Source organism: Eschrichtius robustus, chromosome 6 (genome assembly GCF_028021215.1).
Source record: "Eschrichtius robustus isolate mEscRob2 chromosome 6, mEscRob2.pri, whole genome shotgun sequence".
NCBI classification, from domain to species: domain Eukaryota; kingdom Metazoa; phylum Chordata; class Mammalia; order Artiodactyla; family Eschrichtiidae; genus Eschrichtius; species Eschrichtius robustus.
Genome location: NC_090829.1, coordinates 23,398,132 through 23,407,008, shown reverse-complemented (window position 1 = coordinate 23,407,008; position 8,877 = coordinate 23,398,132).

Below are 8,877 nucleotides of genomic sequence, written 5' to 3'. Positions count from 1 at the left end.
GGAGTGCTATGAAGGGAAGGTCTAAAATAACAACTGTACAGCAGGCTAAGAGAACAACTGATTTTAAAGGGAGAAGAATATCTTCAAGCAGAAAGTAGATTCCATGGCCGTGGAGACTGGAATTAAGATCCTGAACAAATTTAGTCATATGATGAAGGCATGTGCTTCTTTTGTTAAATGGAAGGCAATTAAAACCAGCAGAAAACTGTGTTCCAAATATAAAGCAAACTAAAATGTGGCAACTCATGGAGCATTTGAAAATGTAATTATATAATCTCAATGTTTGGAGCATCCTTTATTTTTTATAAATTAATTAATTATTTTTAATTTTTGGCTGTGTTGTGTCTTCGTTGCTGCACGCGGGCTTTCTCTAGTTGCAGCGAGAGGGGGCTACTCTTCATTGCAGTGCGCGGGCTTCTCACTGCGATGGCTTCTCTGGTTGCGGAGCACAGGCTCTAGGCGCGCGGGCTTCAGTAGTTGTGGCACACGGGCTCAGTAGTTGTGGCTCGCAGGCTCCAGAGCGCAGGCTCAGTAGCTGTGGCCCTCAGACCAAGTTGCTCCGCGGCATATGGGATCTTCCCAGACCAGGGCTCCAACCCATATCCCCTGCACTGGCAGGCAGATTCTTAACCACTGCGCCACCAGGGAAGCCCTGGAGCATCCTTTCTATTGGCACAGGGCTAGTGATATGGATTTACTTTTTCTTTTTTTTTAATTTAATTTTTATTTTATATTGGGGTATAGTTGATTTACAATGTTGTGTTAGTTTCAGGTGTACAGCAAAGTGGTTCAGTTCTACATATACATATATTCATTCTTCTTCAGATTCTTTTCCCATATTGGTTATTACAGAATATTGAGTAGAATTCCCTGTGCTATACAGTAAGTCCTTGTTGATTATCTATTTTATGTATAGATTTACTTTTTCTATTCTAACAGATGCATTTTGTTCTACAGTGAATACTATTTTCATAATCAAAATAGTAAAATTGCAGCTTATTGACTTTCAATACTTCAGAGTCAACTGAATGATCATTCACAGAACAAAATGTAAATGTTGTAAATGATGACAATATAAAAGTAATGGTGGGGTTGACAGAAGTCAAGGGCTTTATGGAGGAGAGAGTTGAAGGAAAAAAGTTGAAAGGAAGTGTAGAAGTGTTCTTTTTTTTACATAATAAATAAGGAGGTAAGAAATGTTAAGAGTTAAAGAGTTTAAAGATGGTGGAACTGGAATGGAGGTTTAAGTATGTTCTTTAAAGTTATAACTATAACCAATGGAAAAATAAAGTAAATACTAAACAATAGGACTTCCCTGGTGGTGCAGTGGTTAAGAATATGCCTGCCAATGCAGGGGACAAGGGTTTGAGCCCTGGTAGGGAAAGATCCCACATGCTGTGGAGCAACTAAGCCCATGCACTGCAACTGCTGAGCCTGCTCTCTAGAGCCCGCGAGCCACAACTACTGAAGCCTGCGTGCCTAGAGCCTGTGCTCCACAACAAGAGAAGCCACTGCAATGAGAAGTCCGTGTACCACAACAAAGAGTAGTCCCCACTCGCCACAACTAGAGAAAGCCCGTGCGCAGCAACAAAGATCCAACGAAGCCAAAACACAAACAAAAACTGGATAATACCACATATTATTAATAATAAAATAATACTATGGCTAAAAAAACATGAAATGGAGGATAAAGTGGGATATAGTACATAAATAGCTCATTTATCGTCTTCCTTGGCAGAGAGTTAATAGTGTTAAAATCTGACAAGTAAAAAGATGGTATATCAGGAATTCCCTGGTGGTCCAGTGGTTAGGATTCCCTGCTTTCAGTGCCAAGGCCATCGGTTCAGTCCCAGGTTGGGGAGGGAACTAAGATCCTGTAAGCCATGCAAAGTGGCCAAAAAAAAAAAAAAAATTGTATATAAGCATATTATTTGGAGCTAAGGAGAGAGTGACGACTTCCTTAATCCATTCAGGCTGCTATAACAAAATACCATAGACCAGGTGGCTTATAAACAACAGAAATTTATTTCTCACAGTTCTGAAGGCTTCAAGTCCAAGATCAGTGTGCTGACATGGTGATGTGAGAGCCCTCTTCCAGGTTGCAGACTTCTAATTGTACCCTCACATGGCTGAGAGGGGAGGGATCTCTCTGTAGCCTCTTTTGGAAGGGCACTAATCCCATTTATGAGGGTTTCACCCTCGTGACCTAATCACCTCCCAAGGGCCCCATCCCCTAATACAATCATCTTAGGGGTTAGGATTTCAATTTATGGATTTGGGGGGGCACAAACATTCAGACCATAGCAGTGACCAAATGAAATAAAGCTAGAAAGGATTTAAAGTGATTACCTCTAGGGAGTTCAGTGAAAATCATGTATGTTTTTCCAGTGGGATAGGAGAGAGGATACGTGTACTTTTCATTTGTAGTTCATTTCATCTTGTAGTTTGATTTTTTTTTAAACCATGTACATGTTGTTCTACTTTGATAGTTTAAGCGGTTGGGAAAAAAGCACTTTAGTGTAACTGGCTCCTCCCGTTACAAACCCTGAGACCCACAATTCCTAACTGCGAACGTTTTTTTTTTCCTCCTTAAAGGAAGATTTAAGTTCTTCAGTAACAGGCTAAGAACTAACACCTTAATAAATGAGTTACAAGGTATTATGTGAAAACAAATGAAATTTTGACCTATGAAGATAGCAATTTCATATCATTCAAATTAATATATGCTTTTTTCACTAAAAAAGTGCAAGTGAAGCCAGAACTGTAATTATAGCCTGTTAGGCACCATACATTTAGTTTTTTATATTGATTTTTCTACTTAATTTAAGTAAAAAAAAGCTTAAACCCCACAGAGCTCTGTCAAAAACACAAAACTATTTTCAGTTATAGAAAGGGCTAAGCCATCAGTCTCCAGAGAATTTTGGTTTACTTTTTTTTAAATTAATTTTTATTGGAGTATGGTTGCTTGGTTTTCTTTTGTTTGGTATGTCTCTTACAAAGCAACCTGCTAATTTAACTCAAATTTGAAACTAAAAAGATGTCACATGAAGCCATCTATTTAATACTCAGGCCCCTTGTACATGTAATATGCTGAAGTAATATACCCTGCAATTTTTCTATTTATTTCTTTCATGACAAACTCTAACCAAAGAGGGGCCAGGAAGAATTTCCTTATACAAGGGCAAGGTAGACTTAAGAACAATGTCTTATACTTAATCACTGTTTTTCAGCAAACCTTGAAAGTACCTGAATCTCAAAAGTTAGCCCTAGGCTTTTTTTTTTTTTTTTTTTTTTTTAATAAAACTCAATGCTCCTCCCAAATTTGAGGTATTTGATTCCCTAACTGAGAATCCTTCTCGAATATTTTCATCCTATACCAGACAATTTATTCCTGATTGTTACTATGAAGGACTAAAAGCTGTAGAGGATGTGTAGTTTCAAATTATAGTTCTTGATATTATAGTAGGATAAGCATGTTGCTCATAGACTCCTCGATCTCTAGAGAAGGGACCCTCAAGTTCAGCTGATCTGTTCACAAATGAGGAAACTGAGGCCTAAAGAGACTGAGAAATGTAGTCTACACAGAAAGTTAATGAGATACATAAAGTGACCAGAGAGTGTTCAGCTCCCGGTGAGACCTTTTTTCTGTTACACTGTGCTGTTTCCTTAACTCAGAAATTCACCATCAAAAATATCCAGGGTTGGGCTTCCCTGGTGGCGCAGTGGTTGAGAATCTGCCTGCCAATGCAGGGGACACGGGTTCGGGCCCTGGTCTGGGAAGATCCCACATGCCGCGGAGCAACTGGGCCCGTGAGCCACAACTACTGAGCCTGCGCGTCTGGAGCCTGTGCTCCGCAACGGGAGAGGCCGCGATAGTGAGAGGCCCGCGCACCGCGATGAAGAGTGGCCCCCGCTTGCCACAGCTAGAGAAAGCCCTCGCACAGAAACGAAGACCCAACACAGCCATACATACATACATATATACATTTTAAAAAAAAGAATGTAAGTAGACAAGAATCTCATTAAAATATTAAAACAAAAAAACAAAAAAAACAAAAAACCCCCCTAAGAACACAATGAGTTCTCAATGACTACTAGCCATTTCATTATTAAAAAAAAAAAAAAAAAAAAAAAAAATCCAGGGTTTTTTTTTTTATTTTAAAAAAACTAGTCAAAAATGGACTTTTGTAAACCCAGAAAATCATGATTCTCCAGAAATTCTATAAATAAAAAAAATGTTGCCCCTCAGAGGTCAGGAATAATGGTGGTAAACAAAATACTTTCCATATCTTGAAGTCTGGGGCATCCTTCAGTGAAAAAGGAAATGTGGGCTAAAAGAATAGTAGACCCTATCTTTCCATATTTCATCTTTATTTGAACAAAGGTGTCTCACAAATAGTGATCAGGACTCATTTCCCTCTATTCAAATAAGCTGTAGGCTTCTGGTATGTTTGCCAGACAACTTCTAGGGCAAAATTGGAGCAATTCAAAACTTGAATCCAGTTTTTTAGTTGCCAGGATTGCATTACCTGATAGCATTAATAAATAACTGACTTATTATTTAAACAATCTCTTTTCCTTTCAGTTTGATGTTTTGTTTTCAGTGGAAAATAATTGTGTCAGAGAAGTGACTATTTTCTTTTAAGCAGGAACTATCTGTCACAGTCTGACTAAGAGGAACATGAAGGAAGGTTTAAATGTCACTTTAGGTAGTATTGCAACAGTATTTCCTAAGAGACTTGATAATATCTCCAGGGCCATGGGAATTCAAGTTCCTTGACTCTAATTATTGTGTTGCAACCGACTCCTGACATGACCACAGCTACCATAGCTTAATTAGTTTTACACAAATTCATTAACTCTCATGCATTGTGTACAAGTATATAACTGCCTTACTGGATATATTATGAGGAGAATGGTCTTTTGGTTAAATGATGGTTTGGGAGTTAGGAAACCCCCATAAATGAATATTGTGTTTCAACTTCCTGCAAATCACGTAAGCTTATATCAGCTAATGATCTTTCCATAGCAAGAAACAGAAAGCAAACTCCTAGTGACTTAAACAATAAGGAAAATGTACAGGTGCACATAGTGTAAAGTCCAGCTTTGAGAAAGGTTTAACCCAGGGCCCAAATGAAGTCTATAAATCCTGGATTCTTGCTTTCCATTTATTAGTTTTTAGGATTAGTTTCCAGAAGCTTCTGGGCCTACTTATTTCCATGTTCAAATCCAGAAGAAAAGAGAGACTCAGCATCCTCAATAGCTTAAATAAAACTCCCAAATGTAGCCTCATTGACACACCCACTGCCCTGACTTGGGTACTGTGTTTGTCCTAAACCAACTGTGAAGACCAGAGAGGGAGATGGGATATACTGATTAGATCAAGCCCAGGAGGGTCCACTCTTGACCTGGGGTTGGGGTCAGTCTCTCTCAATTGCATGGTTCAAAAATTTGGAACAGTGTTAGGAAGAGGGAAGGGGAGATAAATCCTACAGACTTCTATTTAAATAACTGCCTTCAAAAACTAAAATTTCAGGGACTTCCCTGACGGTCCAGTGGTTAGGACTCTGCACTTCCACTGCAGGGGGCCCGGGTTTGACCCCTGGTCAGGGAACTAAGATCCCACAAGCCGCACAGCCTGGCCAAAAAACAAACAAACAAAACCCCACGAAACCAACCCCCCCCAAAACAATAACTAACATTTCAACCTAGAGTCATTCTTGCCTTCATTGATTCATTCAACTAACATTTCTTCAGGGCTCTCCATATGTGAGGTCTTTTTTTTTTTTTTTTTTTAACATTTATTTATTTAGGCTGTGCCGGGTCTTAGTTGTGGCACGCGGGATCTTTAGTTGTGGCATGCACACTAGTTCCCAGACCAGGGATCAAACCTGGGCCCCCTCCATTGGGAGCGCAGAGTCTTAACCGCTGGACCACGAAGGAAGTCCCTAAAGTGAATGTGTTTTGATTTTTGAAGTTAACTTGGGGGTTGGAAGAGGGTTTTCATACATTGAACACAAGACATTGTCTTCATAATTTTTTCCAGAGTCAGCTCCTTTTAGATCTAGGAGATAAGTAAGTCTTCTTGTAGCAGTAATTTATCAGTCAGCAGTTGAGGTTCTGAGGAAGCAGTTCATTTGTCTAGTGTAGTGAACTTGTCTTAGAGCTCTTCCTTGGCTCCTGACCACTCCCACCTCCCACCTCCAGGCTCAGTCTCCCTCCCACTCTAGGCAGGATGCTTATGGGCAGGAGACTCCAAAGCCCTTGTTGGAAAATCATCAGCTCGGGATAGAGTTGGTCTTGCTCTTTCCCGCGACTGCCTTGACCTTGGTTTCTGGATTTCTAGTAACCAAGAACTTTTCCGGTAACCAAGATAGGTTGGCTATCTATCTTCTTGTTCTTGGCTGACCCTTGCTCTGTTCCTGAGTCCCTGGTAATTGCATTTCCCTCCCAGTTTCACAGGGAGGTTATTGCCCTCTGTTCTCTCCAGTGACTACATTTGTCTGACCTTGACTCCTAAACTCCTACACCTGAGTTATCTGCATACATTTCTCCTCTCCTTGGCATGGAATCATTCACCTAACACAGGTGTAAGAGTGTTCGTGTTTTTATTGGGGCATGTATTCTACTTAGCTTTTTTTTAATCTTAGCTCCCCAACCAAGGATCGAACCTGCGCCCCCTGCAGTGGAAGTGCAGAGTCTTAACCACTGGACCACCAGGGAAGTCCCAGAGCTAGTACATTTCTTGCATGCCCTGAATCTCACTGAAAACAACTCATTAACTTTCTAGCATTGAATTATATCAGCTGACAGGAACAAAAACAAGGTGGGCTAAAAACAAAAAACAAAAAACTGGATGATCACTTAACACCTCATAACATAAGCGGTGTGATATGGACAAAAAGAAGTGCAAACACTTCAGTAAAATCTGAACTAGTTATAACAGCCATCTGGTCAAGAATCCTATTTTAGTTTTTACAAGAGATCAAAAGCTTAAGAATTAAGAATCATAGGCATAACAATTTCCATAATCATCTCACTGCTTAAAACAGGAGGAAAAAAACATTGGTATACTCTGTTTTTTCTCTGAGTTATCTTGGCAGAAAAAAAAAGAAACGTGATACAGTTTTGCAGATAAGAATTTTTTTGGAGCATCTTTCTTAAAGACAGGGGTTTCTGCAGACTCACAGATATAGAGAACAGACTTGTGGTTGCCAAGGGGGAGGAGGAATAGGGGAGGGAGGGATTGGGAATTTGGGGTTAGCAGATGCAAACTAGTATATGTAGAATGGATAAACAACAAGGTCCTACTATATAGCACAGGGAACTATACTCAATATCTTGTGATAAACCATAATGGAAAAAATATAAAAAAAGAATATATGCGTATCTATATGTAGCTAAATCACTTTGCTGTATCACAGAAATTAACACAACATTATAAATCAACTATACCTCAACAACAACAACAACAACAAAAGACAGGGGTTTCTGTCTCTATTTCATCATTGACATAGTTCAATAGACCAATTGCAGTATAGGATTTAAAAGACAAAATTCCCTTTAGAAATGGTATATGAAAGTATCTAGTTGTACTAACAGAATTATGCAAGACCAGCACAGGCAAAATTAGCTGCAAAGCTCTTGAACTTTTTTGGGTTCTGAAACCATTGATATTACCTGGGGTATTTATGCTGTAAAAGTTTGATAGACCTCACATATTTTACTTAGGGCATTCTCAGCTGCCATTCTCCAAAAAATCAAAGAAAAGTGGTTTATATGACAAGAATATATTTTTCTCATGGAGGAGGGCCCAGAGTTGGCTCAGCACTCAACAGTGTCACAGACAATCCAAGTTCTTCCTGTCTCATTCTCAATGGCTCAGCCGAGGGTTCCCTCAGGGTCACATGACGGCAGCAACAGGTCCACAGGGACATGACCCCAAGCAGGGAGGAGGGAGCAGGGTCTCCTCACACATCCCTCTCATTTTATTGGAGAAGAAAACCTTTCCCCAAAGCATGTAACTCTCTTTCCCCTTCTTTCATTGACCAGAACTTGATCCTACAGCACGGTTCACTGAAAAGTGATAGTCTGCTATTGGCAAGCTTTCCACATTTTACTAACCCATGGAACCTTTCATATTACATGAGGTTCATCTCCTCCTTGAAGTCTTGATAGTACTCAACCTTACGGGCCACGTGGACTTTCTTTTGTAAAGGTAAACCTTTGACCACCTAGTCCTTATGTTATTATTGGTGATTTCAGGCTTTCTATTTATTTAGTCAAGTTTGGTAATTTGTATTTTTCTGGAAAGTCATTCCCCATGGTCTAGATTTTTCAAGTCACTGGAATGAAGCTGTATGTAACATTAAAAAAAAAATGTTTTTTTTAGATATCTGCATCCTGTTTTCATTTCTAATGAATGTTATTGTGTCTTTTTGCTTCTTTCTTTTCTGGAACAGACTTGCCAAAGGCTTTCTATGTTTTGATCTTGTCAGAACATAGAAGTTAAAGCTATTGTTTTTTGGCGTTCTATTTCATACTATCTGTTATATCTTTATTAATTCCTTCCTTCTACCTTCTTTGGTTTATTTTTTTATTTCTTCTCTGGTTTCTGGGGTTGAAGGCTAAGTTCATTTATTTTCAACCTTTCTTGCCTTCTAACATCTGGATTTAACATTATAATCTGCTCCCTGAGAAAATATTTTGTTATGACTCAGAGCTGAGATGCTTTGTTCCCATTGTCACTGATTTCTAAATAATTCTACTGCCCCACCCTGTGGGAGAATTATACTTCCTTATCCCATTGATGCTAGACTTGGCCATGCAACTTATACTTTAGTCAATAAAATACGAATAGAGACGAAGCCTACATTT